This window comes from Heptranchias perlo, chromosome 13 (genome assembly GCF_035084215.1).
Source record: "Heptranchias perlo isolate sHepPer1 chromosome 13, sHepPer1.hap1, whole genome shotgun sequence".
NCBI classification, from domain to species: Eukaryota; Metazoa; Chordata; class Chondrichthyes; order Hexanchiformes; family Hexanchidae; genus Heptranchias; species Heptranchias perlo.
In genome coordinates, this window is record NC_090337.1 from 69,851,005 (window position 1) to 69,878,564 (window position 27,560).

Here is a 27,560-nt window from a genome sequence, read left to right on the forward strand (position 1 = left end):
TTGACTCACAGATCTTCTCTCTCCCGAACCTAAAATAAATTTGTCAAAACACTCGTAAGTGATCCTACGGGTAATCCGACGAGGCTAGGCTTCTCGCATGGAGCCTCACTAGCTGGGAGCGCAGAGCGGAGAATTGGCCCTATGGAGTTATAGCCCAACCTCAGGCGTCCAGAAAATTACCCTGAGTATCACTCTACACGAGGTGTCTTGGTGTCACTCTTGGCTCAGTGGTATCACTGTCACCTCTGAGTTAGAAGGTAGTGGGTTCAAGTCCCACTCCAGAGATTTGAGTGCAAAATCTTGGCTGACATTCCAGGGTAATACTGAGAGAGTACTGTGATGCTAAACTGTGGCCCCATCTTCCCTCTCAGGTGGATGTAAAATATCCCATGGCACTGTTTCAAAGAAGAGCAGGGGAGTTCTTTCTCCCTGATGTCCTGGCCAATATTTATCCTTCAACTAACATCACTGAAACAGATAATCTGGACATTTAACACATTGCTGTGTGTGGGATCTTGCTGTGCTTTCCACATTACAGCAGTGGCTGCACTTCAGAAATGCATAATTGGCTGTGATGCACTTTGGGATGTCCTGAGATTGGGTCAGGCACTATAGAAATGCAAATTCTTTCTTTTTTACTCAGGAATTTTGGATGATGTCAACAGGGAAACTGGCTGAGAGGAGTTACTGAGCCCAACTGAGGGAAGATGGGAACAGATAGCCAAAGATGTGTCACAGGTACTGTTAACTCGATTTGCTCACTCGCCTCCCCCAACTCAGAAGCTCGGGTCCCTGACCAGCACTCACTAGAACACAAAGGGGACAACAAATAAGGAGTTTATATAAATTTAATCATCATTCTTTGCAGTGGTCTGTGTTTTTTTTAAAGGGGTTGCATCTTTTGAAAAGGATTCTGATGGTAGAACTTTATTCAAAATGTCCTGACCTGTAGGTCAGAGACAGTGACATTGGGTGGAAAGGAGGTCCCATCTCGCCAAACTTATGTTGCCGTTGGCGTCAGAAGGAAAACCATCTCCTCCCTCATTAATCTGATGGTGAGAATTCCCAGTTAATATGAGAGAGGGCCAGATTCAGCTTTCGATTTGCCTTGACCTTGGAAACAAAATAGTTCCTTCAACTACACACTTCAGCCTGGTTTAGGTTTCCTAAGAATTTGTGGACAAGCTACTCAGACAGGCCTGCAGAAATCCCTTGAAGTGCACAAGAATAAAAGTGATTTCGAGTTTTGCTTCCTTGGCCTGACCCTTGCCTGGCATTTTGTCCATGTGAGGCTGAGAGGTGTGTCAAGAGGTAATTGTTTAGCTTTCCATTAGCAAGGCCGACAGAAGCCAATTGTTCCCTTCCCTTCTTAAGTGCTGCTGAAGAATGCAGTGATCTGTATTGTGCTTTGCAAACTATGCACCTTCCTGAACTGTTGAGCTTTTAGACGCAGCTACCCCCATCCTCAGCTCGCAGAGACTCCCTCAGCACCTCCATGGATAATGTATCACTTGACCCGAGTTCAGATGGGGGAACGAACAAGAATCAATGAGCCCAGCCGATAACCTTCCCGTTTGAACTAGCGGCAAAGCATCTGTGCTGAAAGTCCAGCCCCTCCACCATCTGCTGACTTTTAATTTAACCCTCTCAAAACTGTGAGGCATTTTTCAGAAGTTCTGAGAGAGAAAACAAAAGCTTGCATGTCTACAGTGTCTTAAATGTAAAAAAAAACAGACGTCCCAATGTGCTTCACAGATGGAGGGGTGAGGAAAACGGAGGCCAAGTCAGAAAAGGAGAGATTAGTAGGAGTGGCTGAAAGATTGGAGAGAGAATCAGATCTCGAGGAGGTGATGGAGAGGTTGGTGGAGAGATTTAGGCAAGGAGGAAGGGTGATGTACAAGAAGCTGCAGTCAGAGGTAATGGAGAGTTTGTGGGGAGAGGGGGTGATAACGAGCTGAAGCTCTGAAGCATTTACAGAATAAAGGGCCAGTGCTTTCATGAGTCTACACAATGCGAGAACTCCATCAAAGAATTACATAGAATTTCCAGCACAGAAACAGGTCATTCGGCCCAACAGGTCTATCCTGCTGTTTATGCTCCACATGAGCCTCCTCCCACCCTACTTCATGTAACCCTATCTGCAAATCCTTCTATTCCTCTCTCCCTCACGTACTTATCTAGCTTCCCCTATGATATTCGCCTCAACCACTGCATGTGGTAGCAAGTTCCACATTCTCACCACTCTCTGGGTAAAGAAGTTTCTCCTGAATTCCTTATATGGATTTATTAGTGACTATCTTATATTTATGACCCCTAGTTTTATCCCACATAATGTTTACCACTGATATGCCCAACAAGGCTGGCAAACTGGCAAAGCCCTACACTATCTTTAAATAGTGAGCTAAAGAGTGAGTTTCAATGCTTGCACTCCTCCTTCCTTCCAATTATGTCTCCTTTTCTCCTGAGCCATCCACTACTTCCTTGCCCAAGGAGCTGGTCTTCATGTGTGAGAACAGACCATAAGTTTTGACAGGCAATTCGACTGTGGAGGGCATCACGGCCAAGCCAGGTCCCATCTTCACCTTACGTATACATATTTTAACAGGGGTCACCGGACAGCGGGAGCTGCTATTTCCCCCCTTCCCAACTTCCCAGTTCAGACCAAGTGAAGTGCTCCAACTACCATCTCGGCACAGACCAGGATCAGGCCTGTATTTCCAATTCTGGCCTCTTGCGCATCCCGGATTTCCTACACTCCACCATTGGCGGCCGTGCCTTCAGCTGCCTAGGCCCAAAGCTCTGGAATTCCCTCCCTAAACCTCTCCGCCTCTCTACCTCTCTCTCTCCTCCTTTGAGTCACTCCTTAAATCCTACCTCTTTGACCAAACTTTTGGTCACCTGTCCTGATATCTCCTTATGTGGCTCAGTGTTAAATTTTGTTTGATAATCTCTCCTGTGAAGTGCCTTGGGATGTTTTACTGCACTAAAAGTACTATATAAATGCAGTTTGTTGTTGTATTTTTTTAGTTCCGCACTGAAGAGCAAATTTACCTGTCCTGCACCGTGGAAGCCTGATTTAAATATCATCATGAGGTGTCCTGCCTCTCAAGAGCAGGACATAGACATGCCTCCTAACCCACTGCCGTGGGTTAGGAGGCATGTCTATGTCCTGCTCTTGAGAGGCAGGACACCTCATGATGATATTTAAATCAGGCGCATACGTGGCGGGTTGGGGTTATGTTACGCCATTCTTAATTTTTAATCCCCCACCCCACCCTCTCCCTCTCGTCGAGGGGGGTTTAAAATTCCCCCCGTGGTCTCTGCTTCACTCACTAACTCTGGCAGTGCATTCCACAGCCTCACAACCCTCTGTGCAAAAATAACGGTTTCTCCTTCCCTCTGTCCTAAATCTTTTACATTTAATCTTATATCTATGTCCTCTCGTTCTCAACCCCTCAACCACTAAACACAAGCTGTGTACATAAAGCAGAATAAGCACAGTGACAAGTGGTTCAAGTAAACAGCCTCAGTCAATGCTTCGAACGTGTAACATCACCATGTGAGGATGCACTTTAGACAGCAGGCTGATGCAAAAGCTGGTCTCTATCTGTCTTCATTTCTCATATACGTCCTTTTTTTTCCTTGTGAGTTTTATTCCTTGGAGACTTGCATGTGCGTTTTACCGTGGTGATCAGCCGGCCACAGAGAGGGCTGTGACTCACTCATTCATCATCATTAGGACTGGGTCCTGACAGCAAGATTTGGACAAGCTCCGTAACTTAGGAAGATAGGAACAGGAGGAGGCCATTTAACCCCTCGAGCCTGTTCCGCCATTGCATGAGATCATGACCGATCAGTGACCTAACTCCATATACTCGCCTTAGCCCCGTATCCCTAAATACCTTTGGTTAACAAAAATCTATCAATCTCAGATTTAAAATTAACAATTTGACTGCCGTTTGTGGAAGAGAGTTCCAAACTCCTAACACCCTTTGTGTGTAGAAGTGTTTCCTAACTTCACTCCTGAAAGTCCTGGCTCTAATTTTTAGGCTATGTTCCCTAGTCCTAGACTCCCCAACCAGTGGAAATAGTTTCTCTCTATCTACCCTATCAGTTCCCCTTAATATCTTGAAAACTTCGTTCAAATAACCCCTTAATCTTCTAAATTCCAGGGAATACAACCCTAGTATAATCTCTCCTCATAATCCCTTGGAATCCAGATACCATTCTAGTAAATCTCCACACACTCCCTCCAAGGCGAATGTAACCTTCCTAAGGTGCGGTGCCCAGAACTGAACACAGTGCTCCAGGTGTGGTCTAACCAGGGCTTTGTATAGCTGTAACAATTTTACCCTCTTGTATTCTAGTCCTCTAGATATAAAGGCCAGTATTCCATTAGCCTTTTTGATTATTTTCTGCACCCGTCCATGATATTTTAATGATCTATGTACATGGACCCCTAAGTCCCTTTGGATCTCCACTGTTTTGAGCTTTTCACTGTTTAGAAAGTACTATAATCCATCCTTTTTAGGTCCAAAGTGGATGACCTCACATTTGCCTACAATGAAATCCATTTGCCACAGTTTTACCCATTCACTCAATCTATTAATATCTCTGTAATTTTATGCTTCTATCTACACTGCTTACAATCTTTGTGTCATTGGCAAACTTGGATATGCAGCTCTCTATCCCGACATCTAAGTTGTTAATAAATACAGTGAATAGTTGAAGCCCCAACGCAGATCCCTGTGGGACACCACTAGTCACATCCTGCCAATTTGAGTACCTGCCCATTATCCCTCCTCTCTGTCAACTGCCACTCAGCCAATTTCCTAACCAAGTCAATAATTTGCCCTCAATTCCAGCTCCCTCCCTCCCTCCATGCTAAAAGCCCACCCCCAGAAGCTGCTCCCTAACTCTGCAGGAACAAGCCACTCAACACCTCTCCCCGCAATTAGAAAGCTGAGGTCAAGAGGTCATAGGCCTGTGCACAATCAAAGAAATCTCCAGCTCAGCAATACTTCGACAGAACACGAGATTTCACTGACCTGGATTGCTGATTGACCCAATGTTTATTTTGAAGGTAGGTTTGGGGAAACTCATTTGCTTTACATCTGCATTGACACCATCCATTCCATTTAAAGCTGCCAGTGTCTTATTCTGACCCAGCATTCACTGCAGCGGCAATATTAGGGACGATCACCATAGCTAAGACCATTGTCTGCCCTGACCCTCCAGTGGGAAATTCACACCACAAATTTTTGGAAAAATAATGGGCCAGACTTTGCTGGAGTGGGGCATCTGGTGGTGTGCCTCGTGAGTTAGATTTTTCCCCTCACCTTTCAGCTCGAAATTTTTTTGCCCACAAAATTGCTGGAAATGCGGGCTGAAAACTGCACAGTGAGGGCAATGAAGTATCTGGGACCTTGGTGAATGACGGGACCAACAGTCTATCTCCTTAACCATTCAGATTTAAGGATAGTGAAAGAAACAGAAAAATGACGGATAAGGAAACGGGATGAATTAAAGTCAAATCAGGTACAGAAAGAGAAATAGAGAGAGAAAAAAAAAAGAAAGGGAATGCAAGAAAAAAAAAATTAAGTTTTAAAAACCTCTCGGAACAACTCACTACCTGCAGGAATAAGATTCCACAGTTTCATTTGTTCCCTTTCTGGGCCGGAGAGGTTGATTGGCATCGCAGGAACATAAATCTCCTCATTAAAAGGGTCCTTACATGGTTAAAAAAAACAACTTTCTGCGGCCAGTTTAATTTGTTTTAACAGCACAAGAACAACGTAGCAAGTTGTTAAGATGTGGAATGCATTGCCTGGGAGGGCGGTGGAAGCAGATTCAACAGTAACTTTCAAAAGGGAATTGAGTAAATACTTGAAGGGGAGGGAATTGCAAAGCTATGGGAAAAGAGCAGGGGGAGTGGGACTAATTGGATAGCTCTTTCAGTGAGCCGGGACAGGCATGATGGGCTGAATGGCCTCCTTCTATGCTGTACGATTCAATGTACTCACTCAATCAAACAATTCACAGCTAAAAAGATGGGAAGCAAAAATAAAAGGAACTGCACTCAGGTAAGCAAATGGATCGTTTTACAAGAAAACTTTTAAACCTGGATGCATTCAAGGGGAAGCTAGACAAGTACACGAGGGAGAAAGGAATAGAAGGATGTGTTGATAGGTGGGAGGAGGCTGGTGTGGAGCATAAGCTCTGGCACAGACATGTTGGGCCGAATGGCCTGTTTCTGTGCTGTAAAATTCTATGTAATTCCATGTAAAAAAATGCAGCAATTTCTTGAAACTCATGGGGAGGTTGAGGGCGAGCTCCCGTTTTTGCGAGGCTAACGGCAGAGTGGCGCAAATCGTACAGCAATTTGTGCCAATTCACAATTCACGGGGTATCTCTTCCTCGCTACAAGTTGCTGAATGATTTACACATTAATAGCAGCGCGCCCATTAAACTCACCGTTAATTTCCCATCAAATTCTGCGCCTATGTTCCTACAACGCAACTCAACCACTCCAGCCCAGAGAGGGAACAATTGAAACTCTGGAGCTTCATTCCTGCAGGTAGTAAATTGTTCCGAGGGGATTTTAAAATTAATTTTTAAAAACAATTCTTACTTTTCCTTTCTGTCACTTTTTTTCTCTCTCTCTTAATCCAATCTTTCTTTCTCTCTCTTTATTTCTCTTTCTGTATATAATTTGACTCTAATCCACCCGATTTCCTTCTCGGTCGTTCTTCTGTTTATTTCTCAATCCTTAAATCTCATAGGTTAAGGAGATAGACTGTTGGTCCCATCGTTCACTCCGGTCCAGATGCCTCATTGCCCTTGCCACGCCATTTTCAGCTCGCACTTCCAGCAAAATTACGGCACAAAAATAATTGATGCTGAAGGGTGAGGAAAAATTCCAACTCACAGGGCACGCTGTGAGATGCCCCGCTCCAGGAAATTCCAACTCACAGGGCACGTTGTGAGATGCCCCGCTCCAGGAAATTCCAACTCACAGGGCACGCTGTGAGATGCCCCGCTCCAGGAAATTCCAACTCACAGGGCACGCTGTGAGATGCCCCACTCCAGGAAATTCCAACTCACAGGGCACGCTGTGAGATGCCCCGCTCCAGGAAATTCCAACTCACAGGGCACGCTGTGAGATGCCCCGCTCCAGGAAATTCCAACTCACAGGGCACGCTGTGAGATGCCCCACTCCAGGAAATTCCAACTCACAGGGCACGCTGTGAGATGCCCCGCTCCAGGAAATTCCAACTCACAGGGCACGCTGTGAGATGCCCCGCTCCAGGAAATTCCAACTCACAGGGCACGCTGTGAGATGCCCCGCTCCAGGAAATTCCAACTCACAGGGCACGCTGTGAGATGCCCCGCTCCAGTAAATTCCAACTCACAGGGCACGCTGTGAGATGCCCCACTCCAGGAAATTCCAACTCACAGGGCACGCTGTGAGATGCCCCACTCCAGGAAATTCTGGCCCAATGTTTCTGCAAAAGTAAAAGAGCTAAACAATTCGTGCAGGTTTCCCATTTTCATAGTTTAAAAATGGATTAGTATAAATGAAGTTAGTTTATTCCATGTTGCTTATAATCGGGACAGTGCGACAGGGCACCAGGTTCTGCTGGTTGGCACAAATTCCAGCGTTTGCTTAATGTCACTTCTGGCTGCCTGTCTTGTCAGTAAGTGGCTGGTTGCATTATTTTAAACAAAGTTAAGACATTAAAGTAAGGCCGGTTTGATAAAGAAAGACAGAAGCTGTTATCTCCTCGCACAGACATCCGACACCTCCATATACTACCGGTCTATATCACTCCCATTCTACCTCAAACACGGTCTCGGATTGATCTGACTCAGGGTTATAGTGTGCCAGACGCTGGGGGTTCAATTATTTACCAACTGCACTTTTAACAAAGATTGAATGTATTTGGTAAAACTGTTCATATTTCTTTTCCTGATAAGAAGATGGACTAGTATGAAAAGAAATGCCTCTAACCCACATTGAACAATGTCAGGAAGTCCTTGCATCTCCCGTGAGTAGACTTACGTTTCTCAATAAAACAGTGCAATTTCTCAACATGTAAAGTAAAAGAAAGAAACTAATGAACTTGCAGTTGTACAGCATCTTTCACAACCTCAGGTAATCCCAAAGCACTTTACAGCCAAGGAAGTACTTTTGAAGTAACATCACTGTTGTAATGTTGGAAACACAGCAGCCAATTTGTGCACAGCAAGAAGATGATAAGCAGATAATCGGTTTTAGGTGTTGGTTGAGTGATAAATATTGGCCAGGACATCAGGGTGAACTCCCCTGCTCTATCTTCAAATAGGGCCATGGGATCTTTTATATCCATCTGACAGGGCAGATAGGGGTCTTGGTTTAATGTCTCATCTGAAAGATAGCATCATCTAATAGTACAGCACTGCCTCAGTGCATCAGTTTAGATTTTGTGTTTAAGTCTCTGGAGTGGGACTTAAACCCACAACCTTCTGACTTGGGGGGGCAAGACTGGGCCATGGCGGACACACAATTACCTTATGTCCCAATGAGAAAAAAAGGAAACTACAATTAGAGGGACTGTCACTCAGTATGAACTGCTGAGGTGAGAGGAACAATGCTTGGATGGAGTTTGGAAGGCTGTGGATTTGCTTTTCTGGTAGGCCTGGTGGTGCTGTAGTAATTGGCATTTTTAAAGTCCTGTGAGCGTTAAAGTCGTCAACCTCCGAATGTGAATGTGCAGTGGAATCCTTTGTGAGCACATTGACCTGTCAATCACTCGTCACCACGACAACAACCAAGAGCACCCATTTACACCGAAGAAAACTTGTATGTTTTTTTCTTAATTTCTCCCCCTCCCCTTGACTGGCAGGAATGGATCTTACACGTCAAGAAACTTAATAAGAAATTTCACAGATCACGTATTATTCATGCAGTCTAATTAATCATACAAGATAAAAATAGGCAATGTCTGAGGGTTGTACTCACTTTTAATCAGCACTGGCTGTAATCATTTTCTTTTGGACTAGGACGACTGATCACTTTTCACAGGTCACAGGATCTTGCAGTGTCTCTAAATCTTCAATATCTTAGTTTCTGTCACCTGCTTAACATTTCAAAGCAGTAGGAGCAGGGCAGCCTCCAGGGTCGATAATTCATTATCGGAAAGATTATTCTCACCCATTCTGTTGATTACGCTGAGAAAAATGCTTTCCTCTTGCCCTCACACCACCGCCCTTCACTTTCTATAGTTCTACACTGACATGAGAAAAGGATTCATGTAATTTACTGTCTGTAATCCGAGCCCCTGTTCATCTATTACTATGCATTACCCAAACCCGAGTTGTTCTCGGGGTTAAACTTTTGCTCCTCTGGTGATATCAGATAGCAAATACAAAAGTGGAACTTAATAACACAATCACCTCAGGGATTAATATAATTTGTACAAATCGATAAAGTTAACTGCTTCCTTTTTAGATTTTATTCACAGGGTTGTTGAATGAACGTAACTGGAATCTCAATATGTGTGTGTGTGTGTGTGTGTGTGGTGTATGTGTGGGAGTGTGTGTGTAGGCGTGTGTGTGGGTGTGTGTATATGTGTGCGTGTGGTGTGTGTGTGTATGTGCAGAAGTGAGATTGGATCTCATTATTACAAATTCCATGGGGCCAGCTGACGACACTGCAAGTGACTACTGGCACTATCAGTGGGAAAGTTATTTGTGACATTTTTTGGTCTGTTGTATTAGAGGAGATGCCTCTCCTGAAATAGCAGAGGAGCACTGTACAGACGCAGTAGGTGTTCATCCACCAACACCACAACAGCCATTCGTGGCATAAGGTCCTTAATATCAAGGATCGAGAATCCAACTGCTCTGGTTTCCATTGAATGATCTGTCAGGGCACGATAACCAGCAGTTACAACATACACTGCCTCTTACTTCCTGGGAATCTCCCTATACATTAATATTCTGTAATAAACTATCTGGACTCCTCGATTAGATTATATCCTGTTTTGTGTGTGAGTTCTAGCCATTCAGAGGCCGACTCATAGAAACGACAGACTTGTAACTCTGAGCACATTGCTTCTAAAGTAAGGTGGCAGCAGTGGCTGTGTTGGCTGTGAAGGCTGCATGGTTGAATAGCCTGCTGATGCCTGGGCTCCATTATGAAGAAAGTCCCCTTGGCTGAGGTCCCAGAGGTCTGGAATTAAATCCATGAATGAATCACTGTCTTTAGCAGTGGAGAGAAGAGAAAGGCAGAGGGAAAAAACCTCAGAAAACTCCTAATTCTATTTCATAAGGCTTAAGACAATATAATCACTGCTGTATTTGGACTGATATATTAGAGTATTATGCTAATAACTTCCCTCTGCATATTTAAATTAGGTTAATTTAGATGGACTTCATTAAAAGTCGAAAGATGTACGACATATTGTATGTTTGCAAACTGTGGCAAATATAATTGTTTAGCCATAAGCGATAACATAGAATGAATTATACTGATTGCACCCGATTTGCATTAATTAGAAAACAGACATTCCCCTTTAACTCAGAAATTGCAAATTTTATAATTACGAAACTTTAAGAATTTAATTGTTATGCCTTTAGGGATTGTATATGCAAATTGCCTTAATTAGAAACCAGATTTCTCTATTATTTAATTAATAACAATAAGTTCCACCGTCACACAGTGCAGAGTATAGGAACAGTATAGGTGACCTAACTTCACAGAAAAATAGTCAAATAAATAACTGTAATTCTAACCCCTTTTCATTTTTAATTCCTCTGTCAATCAGAATGGTGCCTGCTTGAATCCCGACCATATTGCCAGCTGGTGCTACAACACTCACCTCTCAGCCTGAGAGTCGTGGGTTCATGTCCCACTCCAGAGACTTGAGCACATAATCTAGGCTGACACTCCCAGCACAGTACTGAGGGAGTGCTGCACTCTCAGAGATGCCTTCTTTCAGGTGAGACGTTAAACTGAAGCCCTGTCTGCCCTTCTCAGGTGGATACAAGAGACCCCATGGCACTATTCGAAGAAGAGCAGAGGAGTTCTCCCCAGTGTCCTGGTCAATACTTATGACACTAGCAACATCACTAAAACAGATTATTTGGTCATTATCACATTGCTGTTTGTGAGATCTTGCTGTGTGCAAATTGGCTGCTGTGTTTCCTACATTACAACAGTGAATACACTTCAAAAGTCCTTCATTGGCTGTGAAGCTCTTTGGGACATCCTGAAGTTGTGAAAGGCAATAGAAATGTACGTTCCTTTCTTCAGTTATGCTGATACTTCTGCACTGATGAGCAAACTGGTTTTGGCCAATTTGGCAGCACAAATCTGGAGTCAGGTCCTGGACCAACTCTGGAACACAATGAAACCATAGAATGCAAGAGCCTTGGGGACGCTGGTTTAAACTGCTTGGACTTGGCACAATGTGCAGTATAACTCCAGTGCACCGCAGGTGCGACAAGTACTCAGACAGTCTGTTGGCCCTGGACTGTTTATAGAATCATGGAATGATAGAAAGTTACAGCACAAAAGGAGGCCATTCGGCCAATCGTGTCCGTGCCGGCCGAAAAAGAGCTATCCCGCTTAATCCCACTTTCCAGCACTTGGTCCGTAGCCCTGTAGGTTACAGCACTTCAGGTGCACATCCAAGTACTTTTTAAATGAGTTGAGGGTTTCTGCCTCCATCACCCTTTCAGGCAGTGAGTTCCAGACTCCCACCACCCTCTGGGTGAAAAAAATTCTCCTCAGCTCCCCTCTGATCCTTCTACCAATTACTTTAAATCTATGCCCCTTGGTCACTGACCCCTCTGCTAAGGGAAATAGGTCCTCCCTATCCACTCTATCTAGGACCCTCATAATTTTATATACCTCAATTAGTGAGTTTCTAAACTCACTGCTGAGTCTTTTTAAAGAGCAGAGTCTCAATGTTAAAGCAGTCGCTGTTTGACACACACCGGGTTTCTCTCGATTGGCAGAGTGAGATTCCCAGGCCGTAGTGTAATGCAGATGTAGCCAGCTGCTTTTTGCACTCTACCATTGCTGGGATCAGTCTGGTAGTGCAGTATAACTGCAGTCCCTTCAAGCTGCACATGGCTTTATCTAGACGTCGACTCGAGCCATGCTGCATCAGCATCAGGGAGAAATTCCATCTGCTTGCTAAAGAAACATTGCTGTGATTAAAGAGAATCTAGCGAGCTATACCACGGCATTAAAAGCCAGCTAAACAGAGGCTAAAGATTGACATTATCAGCGCGAATTCAGTGTATTTATTATCTTTTGACTCTTGCTTGTAATTGATGTTCAGAAGAAGAGGAGCTGTGATAAAGGCCCAGCCCTGAGGTACTGACACTGCGACAACGGATGAACGGACACCGCGCAACAATCACCAGACAGGAGGGTTCCCTCCCAGTCGGGGAACACTTCAGCAGTCAAGGACATTCAGCCACCGATCTTCGGGTAAGCGTTCTCCAAGGCGGCCTTTGAGACACACGACAACGCAAAATCGTTGAGCAGAAATTGATAGCCAAGTTCCGCACCCATGAGGACGGCCTCAACCGGGATCTTGGGTTCATGTCACGCTACACATAACCCCTCCAGCAGGGAAAAAAAAAGTTATCTGTTTTTAATACAACGGGTCATTCTCTCTCTCTCTCTCTCTCTGCCTTTCGGGTCTCTTTCTCTGTCTGTGTAATTTGACCCATTGTGTATTCAGTATACTGGGACCTACTGTTTTCCGTGGCTAACCTGTCTGAACACCAACGACACCTTTGATTGGTGTGATGGTGTCCCAGCCTAATATAAGATATGCGATTTGAGAACCTCTCATTCACTCACTCACCTGACGAAGGTGATAATCTCCGAAAGCTTGTGATTTTCAAATAAAACTGTTGGACTATAACCTGGTGTTGTAAGATTCCTTACATTTGTCCACCCCAGTCCATCACCGGCATCTCCACATCCTGACTGAGGTATGTGAAACGTTCAGCAGATCCACATTTAATGCACACGTGAGCCAAACTTTGCCATTTTCATTATGAATCGCCTGTGCTAAGCAGCTCAGGTAGAGAGCTGGACGAAGGGAAGCAGCCAGCAAGAACCCCCCCCAACAAAAATCTGTCAATTAGGAGCACGCAATGTGGCAAAGGCTGCCAACTAGCAGTTAAGGAAGGAAACACTGTAGAGAAAGACACCATCTTCTGCTCTGTCATGGGAAAGCTGATTCAAACATTGCATTTGTCCTAAAGCTACATTTATTTCCTTTCCTCACATTAGGCACCATTAATCACCAGCCAGGTGACCCGCCCACTTCATCATTGGTTGACTATGGATGGAGCTCCTGTGAATGTCCACCACATCGTTTTAAGGCAGGGGCTTGAACCCTGCTGTTGAGCTTGGGACTGTCCACAGTTGCTCATTCATTGACTTGTTCTGTACAGCAGCTGCGTCACCCCTTGCAGGTAATGGATGCCGTTGTCTAATTCAAGGATTAGCTCATCCACCTTATGGTGGTTTCTCCTCCACCAAGGGCCCTGCTCCCCTCCCCCAGAGACCCATCCACCTGAAGGTGTTGGTCCTTTCTGGAGGTGGTCAGCTTAATAAACCAACACTCGGCTTTGACCAGTCACAGATACTACCGTCTACTGTCATTACTGTAGCAGGTTTTAACACCTGACCTGATACCAGATCAACCCACAACCCAACCCCACCCCCACCCACCCCCGCCCACCTCGGAAGGTACCTCCTCCTAAGAGTCCAAATGAGGTGAGTGACTCAACAGCAGAGAATGGTGAGCATGTTTACCATCTATCCCCTATTGTCTTTAGGGTGGCACCAGGGTGCCACACCTGGCTGGTGAAATATTTGATATTCATAATAACAAACAAGACGGTGGTGTACAACTGGTTAACCAACCAATATATCCATCAATTCCCCGATTAATATATTTCCAGGATGGATAGATAGGTACAAGTTAAAATGGTAACAAAAGGTGAAAAAATCTAAAATAAAATATTCGTAAATATCTAAGGTAATTATTAACCATATATGTCTAAGATATAAGGATTAAAATATATACAAATGGAAGAAAAAGCAACAGAAAATGAAAAACATGTTGGATGAAAGACTTAACAAGAGACGATGTGGTGGGGCAGCCTCGGCACTGCTGTAGCATGGAATGATGTGACTTCTCAACATGGCACGTTCCTCATCTCAGCCAGTCTTCAGTTGAAAGCACTGAGCAGAGGCTGGGTTTGGAGGCAAGGGTAGGGGAGAGGAACAGCAGTCTTCCTACTCACCCAAAGCTTATTTTATGCACCTCCCAAGGACTGAAAAGCAATGTTGACAGATTTGTGGTACAGAATAATTTTGCTGCTGCACTCCAATGCGACCCTCCCCCCCCCGACCCCACTCCACCCCACCTTGGTGCAGGGAAGGCTTGAAGAAGATTGAGGAAGAGAGGGAAATAATATATATTAAAAATGGACTAAAAACCCAATGCACTGCACCAAAGGCAGTCGAGCACAGATTTGAGCCCACCATCCTACATTCTCTGTCCTCCAGGTCTCTGCATGCAGCTATGGGAAAATGCAGAACCAGACGCTTCCCCACAGCATGGAGATCAAAGGGAGAGCCACACCAAGCCATTCCAGCAAGAACTTCTGCAAAGGAAGATCCAAGAAGTGGGTCAAAGGGGGAAAGCCCCTTTCCTAAAAATATCCAGAGGACTTTCATATATGAAAACCCAACCTAATGAGTTACCGAGTATCAAAAATCAATACCTTTCATAAAGAAATGATCCCCCAAAGTCTGAGAGGACTGGTGAACAACCAGCTCTGGCACTGAGCTATAAAAGATCAGGACGATTCAGAGTTCAACCCATGATCAGTGCTGAATTAGCTGAACTCAACCGCTAGTGTTGGACGTCGTAATTGGCCTCAATTTCCCTAGACAAGAATTGCAGGGGCGGGGAGGGAATGGTCAAGGGTGTAAATTTACTCGTATTCCCACTTTTAATTATCAACAGCAGTCTCAAATAAGCTTGTTCTTGTGCACCTCCCAAGGACTGAAAAGCAATCTTGACAGATTTCTGATACAGGATAGTTTTGTTGCTGGAAAGTATGCTTGGGATAGAGATTGAGTCAGCACAGGATCAGGCTCAACTGCAATGACCACAACAATCAAATCACCCAACACATGCTACCTGTTCTCAGACATGAAAGGATAACCAACAGAACAAGAGACTGGAGGGCTGGAAACATCCATGGAACTGAATCTCAGGACCAAACAGCACCATCAACAGAGGAAGGGAAGAAAATGAAGAGGAAAGTACTGAAAGTAGAAAACTAAACTGAGACCCTCAGTAAAAGAAGGGAGACACAACAGAATTGGGAGCCAGAGAGGCTACAGAGATATGGAAATATACAGAAGTGCTACTAAATAAGGCTACTTTCTGACTCCTTCTGTCATCTAAACCATTTTTGATTCCTTGGATGAGGAGCCTCAAAGTGATGTTTGATCTGGCACCAATCTGTCAATGTACTGAAGTACAGCTTGTAAGAGAGAGGCATTGATAGAAAGTGACCAGTCAGCTAAATTTATTACTAGATCAGGGGATCACTGATTCATTACAAACTCGGCACATCTATCTTCTCCAGTTTAAACTGCCTGGCATGTACAGAAAATTAACATGAATTCTGTCTCTCACATACCCCATACTTTGCTACTCAGATTTTTCTTTTCCTTTTCAGGAAAATTATTTGCACCTTGTCACCATGAATTGTGGATTTAGGAATCTGTTTTCTGCTAAGTTTTGCATGAATATGTTTTTGACACCTTTGCAGTAATATCACAAATATATTCAAATAACGCTATTTAATAACCCATGGCTCTTACTGAAATGAAACATTGAGCATGGTTGCACTCCTGAAACTGACTATTCGTCACCAACATCATGTATACTCAGTTCTGCTGATGATTTTGGGCTGTATCATACATCTTTTCACCAGTTCACCGAGCACGGGGAGTGAGCTGAGAGGAAGGAGGTGAAGGGGAGAGAATAAGGTGATGTACTGAGAGATCGCCCAACACTACACAGGAACACAGGAACAGGAGGAGGCCATTCAGTCTCTCGAGCCTGTCCGCCATTCAATTAGATAATGGCTGATCTGTACCTCAACTCCATTTACCTGCCTTTGCTCCATATCCCTTGATACTGTTCCCAAACAAAAATCTCTCAATCTCAGTCTTGAAAATGTCAATTGCCTCAACATCCACATCCTTTTGGGGGAGCGAGTTCCAGATTTTCTTACCCTTTGTGTGAAAAAATGCTTCCTGATTTCACTCCAAACTGGCCTAGCTCTAATTTTAAGATTATGCCCTCTTGTTCTGGATTTCCCCACCAGAGGAGATAGTTTTTCTGTATCTAACCTATTGAATTGCTTTATCATTTTAAACACCTCCATTAGATTACCCCTCAACCTTCTAAACCCAGGTGAATATAGGCCAAGTTTATGCCACCAACCCTCATAATTTAACCCCTTCCTCATTCTTCATGTGTGAGCCTTGACAGTGAGACTGCTTAGGCTACTCAACCACAGGAAGCATCCCAGCTAAGCCCAGCTCGTCCTTTCCCAAAGTCCACAGTAGAGCTGTGCTGGAGGCTGCTGCATCCATGTCAGCAGAGGCACTGCTCGAGTTCATGCTACTCTTTTGAACCTCGGTGCTTTCCTGCACAACATTCTTCCAACTCTGGTCTCTTGCGCATTCCCACTCCCATCCCCCCACTATTACCCGTGCCTTCAGCCGCCAAGGCCCTAAGATCTGGAATTTCCTACCTAAACTTCACTCTCCTCCATTAACAACCTTCTGCAAACCTACCACTTTGCGGACGCTTTTAGCCATTCGTCCTAAAATCCCAATATCTCCTTCTTTGGCTCTGTGTTGATTCTAAGTAAGGGAGTGGGACTGGGAGCAGACTGTTCCTATTCTGGGTAAAGGAGTGGGACTGGGAGCAGACTGTTCCTATTCTGGGTAAGGGAGTGGGACTGGGAGCAGACTGTTCCTATTCTGGGTAAGGGAGTGGGACTGGGAGCAGACTGTTCCTATTCTGGGTAAGGGAGTGGGACTGGGAGCAGACTGTTCCTATTCTGGGTAAGGGAGTGGAACTGGGAGCAGACTGTTCCTATTCTGGGTAAGGGAGTGGAACTGGGAGCAGACTGTTCCTGTTCTGGGTAAGGGAGTGGGACTGGGAGCAGACTGTTCCTGTTCTGGGTAAGAGAGTGGGATTGGGAGCAGACTGTTCCGATTCCAGGTAAGGGAGTGGGACTGGGAGCAGACTGTTCCTATTCTGGGTAAGAGAGTGGGACTGGGAGCAGACTGTTCCGATTCCAGGTAAGGGAGTGGGACTGGGAGCAGACTGTTCCTGTTCTGGGTAAGAGAGTGGGATTGGGAGCAGACTGTTCCTATTCTGGGTAAGAGAGTGGGACTGGGAGCAGACTGTTCCTATTCTGGGTAAGGGAGTGGGATTGGGAGCAGACTGTTCCTATTCTGGGTAAGGGAGTGGGACTGGGAGCAGACTGTTCCTATTCTGGGTAAGGGAGTGGGATTGGGAGCAGACAGTTCATATTCTGGGTAAGGGAGTGGAACTGGGAGCAGACTGTTCCTGTTCTGGGTAAGGGAGTGGAACTGGGAGCAGACTGTTCCTGTTCTGGGAAAGGGCTTGGGGCTAGGAGTGGACTAACTTATATTACGATTGTACTGATGTTTTGTGAAGGAAAAGTTTCAGAACTTTAAGGGAAAGAGCAGATAATTAAGTGGGAACGGGAAATGTTTTAATGGGCTTCCGCAAACAGAGGCTGAGCAGAGTTGTTTACTGCTGACCTGTAATTCCTGCTCTCGGTGCCCAAAATGCGGGGTGTTGTTGCTGTATCGCAGTGTTTCTTTAACAAAGTGATGAAGCACACTTTGAGTTCAAAGGAGCGTTGTTTGAAAGACCGTGGGGCACCTTTCAGCGTGGCGATTATTTCAAGAACGATTCACGCTCATAAAAAGGTCACTTTGCAGCGGGGGAAAATAAAGGGATAGTGCGAGAGAAGAAAGCAGTTCTCAAACGCCAGCCTTGCGCTCTGTTCGAGCTCCGGGCATTGATGTGTGAATCAATGAAGTTATCCGCGGAGACTCAGTGCTCGATCCACACAGGCGGCCGTTTGAAGAAGAAAATAATCAAGTGCTTTTTTAAAAAAAAAACACTTTTTTTTCCTGTTTGCTGCCAAGACGCATCATAAACCCAATATCATTAAAACATGTCAAATCAGCAAATAATTTAATGCCATAGTCCTGAATAGAACCAACTGTAAACCTGATCAGTTTAACAATACCGAGAGAGTACGAAGGGGGAAATCAGTCTCCCGTCCTTGCAACCACCCAAACCCTGCAACAAAAGTCCTCTTCCCACACTCCAAGTCGATGCACAAAGGCTTCTCTGTGCACAGACACATCCCTCAACAGACTCCCACACAGGCCGCTTAAAAACACCAAGACAAGCCTTTAAACCTCAAAAATAACTGAGGGCGCGGGGCTCGCCGTTAGTACAGGGCTTCGTATTTTTCAAATAGTGAAAAAAAAATCTGCCTTATTATTTAAGGCAGATGTTAGACAGACTGGGACTTTTTTCCCTGGAGAGTAGGAGGTTTAGGGGTGATCTTATCGAAGTCTATAAAATAATGAGGGGCATAGATAAGGTCGATAGTCAAAATCTTTTCCCAAAGGTAGGGGAGTCTATAACGAGGGGGCATAGATTTAAGGTGAGAGGGGAGAGATACAAAAGGGTCCAGAGGGGCAATTTTTTCACTCAAAGGGTGGTGAGTGTCTGGAACGAGCTGCCAGAGGCAGTAGTAGAGTCGGGTACAATTTTGTCTTTTAAAAAGCATTTGGACAGTTACATGGGTAAGATGGGTATAGAGGGATATGGGCCAAGTGCAGGCAATTGGGACTAGCTTAGTGGTATAAACTGGGCGACATGGACATGTTGGGCCGAAGGGCCTGTTTCCATGTTGTAACTTCTATGATTCTATGATTCTATGAATGTAATTTTTGTTTTCATACCGCCAATCTTCAAACTTTATTCTGGATTTATTGGGGGGGAGACTCAGAGACTGAGCCCCGAATTAATTGGGCTTGAGAATCTTGACCATCAAAGAGAGGAGATCTTTGTCCCACATTAGAGAGATTTAAACTCAAGTCTGAGATGTTAAAGAGCACCTTAATAGAGCATGACGATGAGCTGCTTAAAGAGGGAGGCGAATTCTAGGGTGAATCAATGCTAACCCCCCTACTGTATGGAGAGGTCAGACCCCAGGACTGTCTGATCCACACTCTGTGCTGGCAGGGCTGAGCAGAGAGGCCTGGAAACTGGTGGCCTTTTCTTGTGGGATGTAATCTTCTGCCGTGTCCCCTGCAGGGATTGAACCGTTCACCGTGGGACTTATCACACATCAACTGAATGGAGCACCTTGGCCACTAATATGCAACATCGTATATCGCCATGGCATCAACCGCCCCCGCCCCTCTCACCCCCCAAATAAAAACAACTCCAAACTGCAACAGAGAAGATTTGTATGTGAATTTCCTCTTTTGGAGGTGGGGGGGTGTTCAGCGGAAAATCCGTCTCACCCAAAATATTGTTCATTTGTCTCTGCTCTTTCAGATATTGACTTACCTGTGGCGCCAATTATCAGTTTTCTGAAATGTCCCAAATTGGGCCTTTATCCTGAACAGGTCACATTTTCTCCATGATTTACAGTCTATTTCTCTTATCTCAAAATCATTTCATTTGATCATTTTTTTATCATTAAATCCTCCCCTTGTGTTATTTACATTGCTTAATTCGATTTAGGGGGTAATTCGAGTGGTTTTAGCTCAAAAATGACGTTGGACTATCAGGAACAGACTGCATGGTCAACCATGGTAAAGAATGTGACCTCAAAATAGGAGAACAAAGCCATTCCCTGATTCAGGGCTGCCTCACTGGAATATGCTCACTAGCTGCTCACAAACGCACATTAACAGAAGGGCAAGATGGTAGTGATACAGGAGCACTCTGCTCTAGCAGGGTTCCCTTGAAGCAGGTGGCCATACACGAGATGGCCAGTCACATTTGGCGGGTTTAATCAATCTGTGATTCAGCCAAAAACCTCACTGCCTGTCTCCCTGATGATGACTGCTATCATGTCACTGCCTGTCTGTACCTGTAACTCCAGGAACTGGCTGTCCTTATACAGAAAACTGTAGCTGACGCAGGGTTGTTGAATGAACCACTGTTCTCAATCCCTGCAGTTTAACCTTAGGCCCACTATTTGTAACAATCTGGATTTCTGTGCATGAATTAGAAGGTGAACTGGAAGTGAGCAACACTTGACATCCTGACAGCCCAGCTACAGAATCCATCCCGGCTTACAGAGATTGTTGGTTGCCTGATTTTGATATTCACAAAATTATCCTAATCTTGACAAGCTGACAATGGGGAAAGAGACCAATGATTACCATGGAGGTAAATGCTTACTCCCAAGGGTGAGGAAGTAATCTGTAATCAACGAGCGCCAAGAGTCCCCAGCACTACTCAGTATGAATTACTGAATGACGGGCACTGTGATTGATCTGGGTGGAATCTGAAACTCTGCCCCCAAACAACAGTTGAGAGGTGATGAACCTCTGCCCACAATGTAAATAAGCGATAAACGGCAGGGCAGGAGGGGGAATCGTACTGCAGGGAGAATTGTATTACATAGAATTACATAGACATTACAACACAGAAACAGGCCGTTTGGCCCAACCAGTCCATGTCATTGTTTATCCGCCACACGAGCAGTATCCTAATCCCATGTCCCATCCTGTTTCCACATCCCATTCCATTTTTTTTCAACCACCTATCTAACCATTCTTAAATGTTGACACGGCCTCTGCTTCATTCATTAACTCTGGTAGTACATTCCACAGCCCCACAGCAGTCTACCTTCAAAGATTTCCCCTGCTTTCAGTCCTACATTTAATCTCATATCTATGTTCCCTTGTTCTCTACTTCTCAATCGCTGGAAGCAATCTGTTTCTACCTGCTCTGACCCATCTCTTCATAATTTTAAACACCTCCTTTGGTCCTCAAAATTATTCACAATACCGACTATTTCAGTATCATCGGCAAATTTGAACATCACTCCCTCTAGCCCAATATCCAAATCATTGCTGCACACAGTGAACAGAAATGGTCCCAGAACAGAACCCTGTGGGACACTGCTACCTACTTCCAACCATTCTGAGAAACGGCCCTTAACTTCTTATCTCTTTCCTCACTTTTAACCAGTTTTTAATCCAATGTTCTACTCACCCCCTAATTCGATACCCCTTAATCTTTTCCAACAACCTTCTCAAAGGCTGTAAAACGACATCCACTGCATGTCCCCATCCACCATATCTGTAACTCCCCAGAAACACTATTAGGTTTGTCAAGCACAATCTTCCTTTCTGAAATCCGCATTGGCTGTATTTAATTATTTTCTCTTCATAGCGACATTTAACAATTTCATCTTTAATTAAAGATTCCATTGTAACCCAGGACTACCCTGGGCCAGACTGATACTATCCTGGGACTGAGTGATGCTATTCCAGAACTGGTTGATACCATCCCAGAACTGGCTGAAACTATCCCAGGACTGAATGATATTATCCTCGGACTGAATGATACAATCCCAGGACTGACTGACATTATCCCGGGACTGACTGATATTATCCCGGGACTGACTGATATTATCCCGGGACTGACCGACACTATCCCAGGACTGACCAATGCCATCCCAGGATTGACTGACACTATCCCAGGACTGACTCACACTATCCCAGGACTGACTCACACTATCCCAGGACTGACCAATACTATCCCAGGACTGACTGACACTATCCCAGGACTGACCGACACTCTCCCAGGACTGACTCACACTATCCCAGGACTGACTCACACTATCCCAGGACTGACTCACACTATCCCAGGACTGACTCACACTATCCCAGGACTGACTCACACTATCCCAGGACTGACTCACACTATCCCAGGACTGACTCACACTATCCCAGGACTGACCGACACTCTCCCAGGATTGACTGACACTATCCCAGGACTGACTCACACTATCCCAGGACTGACTCACACTATCCCAGGACTGACTCACACTATCCCAGGACTGACTGACACTATCCCAGGATTGACACACACTATCCCAGGATTGACTCACACTATCCCAGGATTGACTCACACTATCCCAGGACTGACTCACACTATCCCAGGATTGACTCACACTATCCCAGGATTGACTCACACTATCCCAGGACTGACTCACACTATCCCAGGACTGACTCACACTATCCCAGGACTGACTCACACTATCCCAGGACTGACTCACACTATCCCAGGACTGACCGATACTGAATGCGATACTGGTGATATTAATCCAGTATTGATCCTTCTCAGGTTTGTTTTCAAAATTTATATCTGAAGTCATCAGCATAAGTTCTTTGCCTTAAAACTGCATCCTTGACACGTCCTCCTTTCGCAAAGAACGAACAGGCTTGTCATCCTGTTATTGGAGAGATTAATCAATCTTTCTGATGGAAGTGAGTGACAGGAAGTGGCCCTTTCTTCCCACTTGAAGCCTCTATTCCCAGAAGCAACTGGACTGTCACAGCTCAAAAGTAACATCAAAGTCTGCTGTTGGTGAAAATGAACATTGCAGGCAGCTTTATGCTGGGACAGCCGACCTTCAGAACAAGGGATCTCAAGTTCAACATAAAAGTTGTTGTAATTTGAAGTGTACAGAAGAGATCCTGCTAATCTAATACTGAAAATTACTGGGTTATTTAATACTGAAAATTCTGCGCTCCTCCAATTCTGGCCACTTGCGCATCCCTGATTTTCATCGCTCCACCTTTGGCGGCTGTGCCTTCAGCTGCCTTGGCCCTGAGCTCTGGAATTCTCTCTCTAAACCTCTCCGCCTCTCTACCTCTCTCTCCTCCTTTAAGACGCTCCGTAAAACCTATCTCTTTGACCCAGCTTTTGGTCACCTGTCCTAATATCTCCTTATGTGGCTCGGTGTCACATTTTGTCTGATAATCGCTCTTGGACGTTTTACTACATTAAAGGAGCTGTATAAATGCAAGTTGCTGTTGTTTAGTCAGAGCTTCTGCATTAATGTTACTTTCTGCTGAACTGTCTCAAACATTCTTAAAGTGACAACAGTTTGCAGCAGAGGTCGGTGGAGAATCATCAGAGGTTTTTTCCTTCCTTTCCTGGTGGGAAGGACAAAGATTAATTCGGTGTCAGCTGTGACTCAGTGGTCGCACTCTCTTCTTTGATTCAGAAGGGCATGGGTTCAAGTGCCCACTCCAGGGACTTGAATACAAAATCCAGGCTGACACTCCAGTGCAGTACTGAGGGAGTGCTGCACTGTCAGAGGTGCTGTCTTTCAGATGAGACATTAAACTGAGGCGCCGTCCACCCTCTCAGGTGGATGCAAAAGATCCCATGGTACTATTCAAAGAGGAGGGGGAATTCTTCCTGGTTTCCTGGTCAATATTTATCCCTCAACCAACATCACTAAAACAGATTACCTGCTCATATTGCTGTTTGTGAGATCTTGCTGTGCACGAATGGGCTGCTGCATTTCTTACATTACGACAGTGATTACACTTCAATAAAAAAAGTACTTCATTTGCTGTGAAGTGTTTTGGGATGTCTTGAAGTTGGGAAAGGCACTATAGAAATACAAGTCTTTCTTTCCTTCTTTCCTTCCTTCCTTCTTTCTTTACCGAATGCTGCTTGTACACAACAGTACTGGCTGAGATCGGCTGAGCGGGACTGGTCCAATCTTATGCTGATGTTCACAAACAGCTGGAGCATCGCTCTCACTTTCGTGTCTGATAACATCATTAGGACAGCGCATCTGAATTGTTAGCTTCCAACTGACACTGCTAGTCGTGGGTTGTGACCTAATTATACATCAGTCCTGAAATAAAGAAATGTCTTGGGAGGGTGCAGCTCTTAACACAAATACTGAACAATGACAGGCCCTGGAGCTTGGAGCCTTTGGCCCAATTCACACAGCGGCTGGTCCCAGTGCAGCACTTGACATTTCCCGTTCTCTATATCACTCTTTAAAGCATGTTTTCCATGATAAATATTTCAACACCTAACCTGTCATTTTACGATGTGCAGCTTTATGGCAAGTGCTGTTCCATTTGAGAAGAGCTTGTGTCACCCTGGCAGAATAACATTCAAAAATTAAATCCGGCAGGGGATGAATCGCGACCCAACTTGTCAGCTGCAGGGGAGTTTAGTGACATTGCTGGACAGTCACATCTCCATCTCTTTGGCTTGTCATTATACAGAGAGCACAGCACAGGGGCTGCGGGCAAATTTAACTTCTCTGTTCAAGATTTGGACCAGTGCAAGGCACACACAACAACACCAATGGTCATCCATCGACATTACATAGAATTACACAGAACGCACAGCACAAAAACAGGCCATTCAGCCCAATCGGTCCATGCCGGTGTTTATGCTGCACACAAGCCTCATCCCACCCCTCTGCACACAACTCATGAACACAAATAAAGTTTGAATGCGTCCGAAGCAGTGAATTCCTACTCCCTCTCCCTCCCTCTCTCCTCCCCGTCCCACTCAGGAACCTATTGCTAGGAGTGGGCTCCTTCATGCCCTTTGGACATCTGCCTACATCAGAAACAGAATTAAAATTAGATCTGTATTCCCACCAAACTTTTGTGCCAGCCCCAGTGACTTTTTGCTGGATGCTCAGGGAGGGTTAATGCTTGGAACTCTGCCGTTTCAGGGTAGCAGCCGTGGCTCCGTGCCTCTGAGTCAGAAGGTTTGTGGGTTCAAGGCTCACTCCAGAGATCATAATCCAGGCTGATTCTCCAGTGCAGTACTGAGGGAGGGCTGCATTGTCAGAAGTGCTGTCTTTTGGTTGAGATGTTAAACCGAAGCTCCGTCTGCTCTCTCTAGTGGATATAAAATATCCCATGGTACTATTACGAAGAAAAGCAGGGGAGTTCTCCCCAGGATCCTGGTCAATATCTATCCCTCAACCGACATCATTAAATAAAAATTATGTGATCATTATCCCATTGCTGTTTGTGGGATCTTGCTGTGCGCAAATTGACAGCTGCGTTTCCTAAATTACAACAGTGACTATACTTCAAAAATACTTAATTGGCTGTAAAATGCTTTGGGACATCCTGAGATCGTGAAAGGTGCAAGCTTATCTTTCTTCCTTTTCCCTGTCAACTTGATTTCAAGAAGGTTGATTTCCTGTCATTTTCTCCTTGAAGGCACTGATTCTTGCTGGAGTCCAGTTCCACAGGCACTGATAGACAAATTGCACCTCACTGTCCCTCATTTATTGGACTCGAGAGTGAGTGTAGGCAGGCTGTTTAGCCATAGGGAGCTCTACATCACAGACCCAGGAACTCCCTGGCCTGTATGGCTTCGTGTTACGCTGGACAATTTCATCACTTTTTTCATAAAGAAAGAAAACAGCAGAGTCTGGGAAACAGGATGGTGAGACGTAGAGTTACATGGAATATGCAGCATGGAAACAGGCCATTCGGCCCAACTGGCCAGTGCCAGTGTTTATACTCCACACTAGCCTCCTCCCAATAATGATCTCTTCCCACACTGCCCCCCGTATCCATCTATTCTTTTCTTCCTCATGTACGCATCGAGCCTCCCCTTAAATCCTATCTGCTTCAACCACTCCATATGGCAGTGAATTCCATATTCCCAAGACATATGGTTTGGCAGTCTGTAGCTCTCCTCCCCAACACTGTTAAATATGTACAACAAACATTCCTCTAACCTAAATATAATATAAAACTAGAAAAAGCGATGAAGGAAACGACATAATTTGCTCCGCTGGTTCTGTTGATTAGGGGAGTGGGTAGCTGAGATAAAGAGGCCAGGTTAGATTCGTAGACGGTGGTGATTTAACCAGCTGGCACAGCGATGCCACAACCTTGGATTAGGGAGTGGAAAGCAGAGCTCTCACTTCAGATTACTATCTCTCTCACTTTGCCCTTCTCTGCTCTGTGTCCTTCACTCCTGCTCATGCAGCCACCGTTGAAGATATCCACAAGTGGATAATACCACATGTCTCACGGTTCTGCGACCAGAGAAAAGGTGTCAGGTTCCGGAAAAAACCCTAATTGCAAGTAAATCACCGATGATCAAACCCATTCATGGGGAATCACTTGTATGTTGGGACAATCAATTCCTTGATCCAGGAATAAAGCCCGTGGGGTAAGTGAATTCTGGGCCGGTGCCTCCTCAGCCCTACCAAACCCAAAATGATGGTTCTGCCAAGGGCAGTCGAAAAGCTTCCCCTTGTGCAATTGGTTGTTTAAAAAGAGAGAGGACGTGACCGGCTATGTGACTGGTGATAGAATCACAACATAAGTTGGCTCATCGCCAATAATTGTTGTTTTCGTATCTTCCCTAGAACGCTGTGAAGTAGTGGAGGGATTTAACAGTCTGTCACGTGAACACACCTCCCATGGCAGTAACCATCTTTATACCAGCAGATAGGGGGTTAGTCCTATATGAGGGGAAGGTTTTATGGGCCCCAATAAACCATACAATGAGGGGGGACCACCCACATCCACCAGACTTGACAATCCTACTGGATGTTAACCCAGAATTCGGAGCCAGAGCTCCGGTCTCCACCCACTGGAACTGTCTGGACCCCTGGTCTCCACTTGCCGGGACTGTCTGTATCTCTGGTCTCCATCCATCGGAACTGTCTGGAGCTTCGGTCTCCACTCGCTGGGACTGTCTGGAGTTTCGGTCTCCACTCTCCGGGATTGTCTGGATCTCTGGTCTCCACTTTCTGGGACTGTCTGGACCCCTGGTCTCCACTCACTGGGACTGTTTGGAGCTCTGGTCTTCACTTGCCGGGACAGTCTGGAGTGGGGTTCAAACCCTGTACCTTCTGACTCAGGGTTGGGAATGTTACCACTGAGCCAAAGGCTCATTCCATCACCAATTGTAACGAGATTGTAAAAAGCAACAGAAAGGCCTCACTGCTTCAGAAATTGAGGATAATTGTGACCTAGACCAAAAAGAAATCTGTTTTTCTCCAAGTAAATATCAACGTGTGTCCTTGAAGCAATAAGTGCAGTATTTAATCAGTTCCTACCAAAAGAAAATCAATAATACCTCAGCGCTCTCAGCAATAAAAAGCCTGAATTAATTTCTGAGGACTATTCCCTGTTGACTGTAACCAGCAGTCAGCACCAGAATGGAACACTTGCTGTATACAGTGATTTGGGGATTAGTGATTGGTCCCGAGGTGCAGCACAGAGCAGAGGGGATAGCAAATGGTGTAATCTGCATAAACATGTTTCTGTATTAGGAGGCTAAATTGCACAGCTTGAGAATTTGTGCCATGGCTATTCCCAGGGCCCTGCTGCTGCTATTAGA

The 27,560-nt window shown here is 45.0% G+C and overlaps 1 protein-coding gene across 1 annotated transcript in view; it reads right to left on the bottom strand.

Annotated features, from left to right (window-relative positions):
- Nucleotides 1-27,560, bottom strand: part of LOC137331693 (ephrin type-B receptor 1) — a 514,964-nt gene that overhangs the window by 245,298 nt on the left and 242,106 nt on the right. The window lies entirely within an intron of this gene.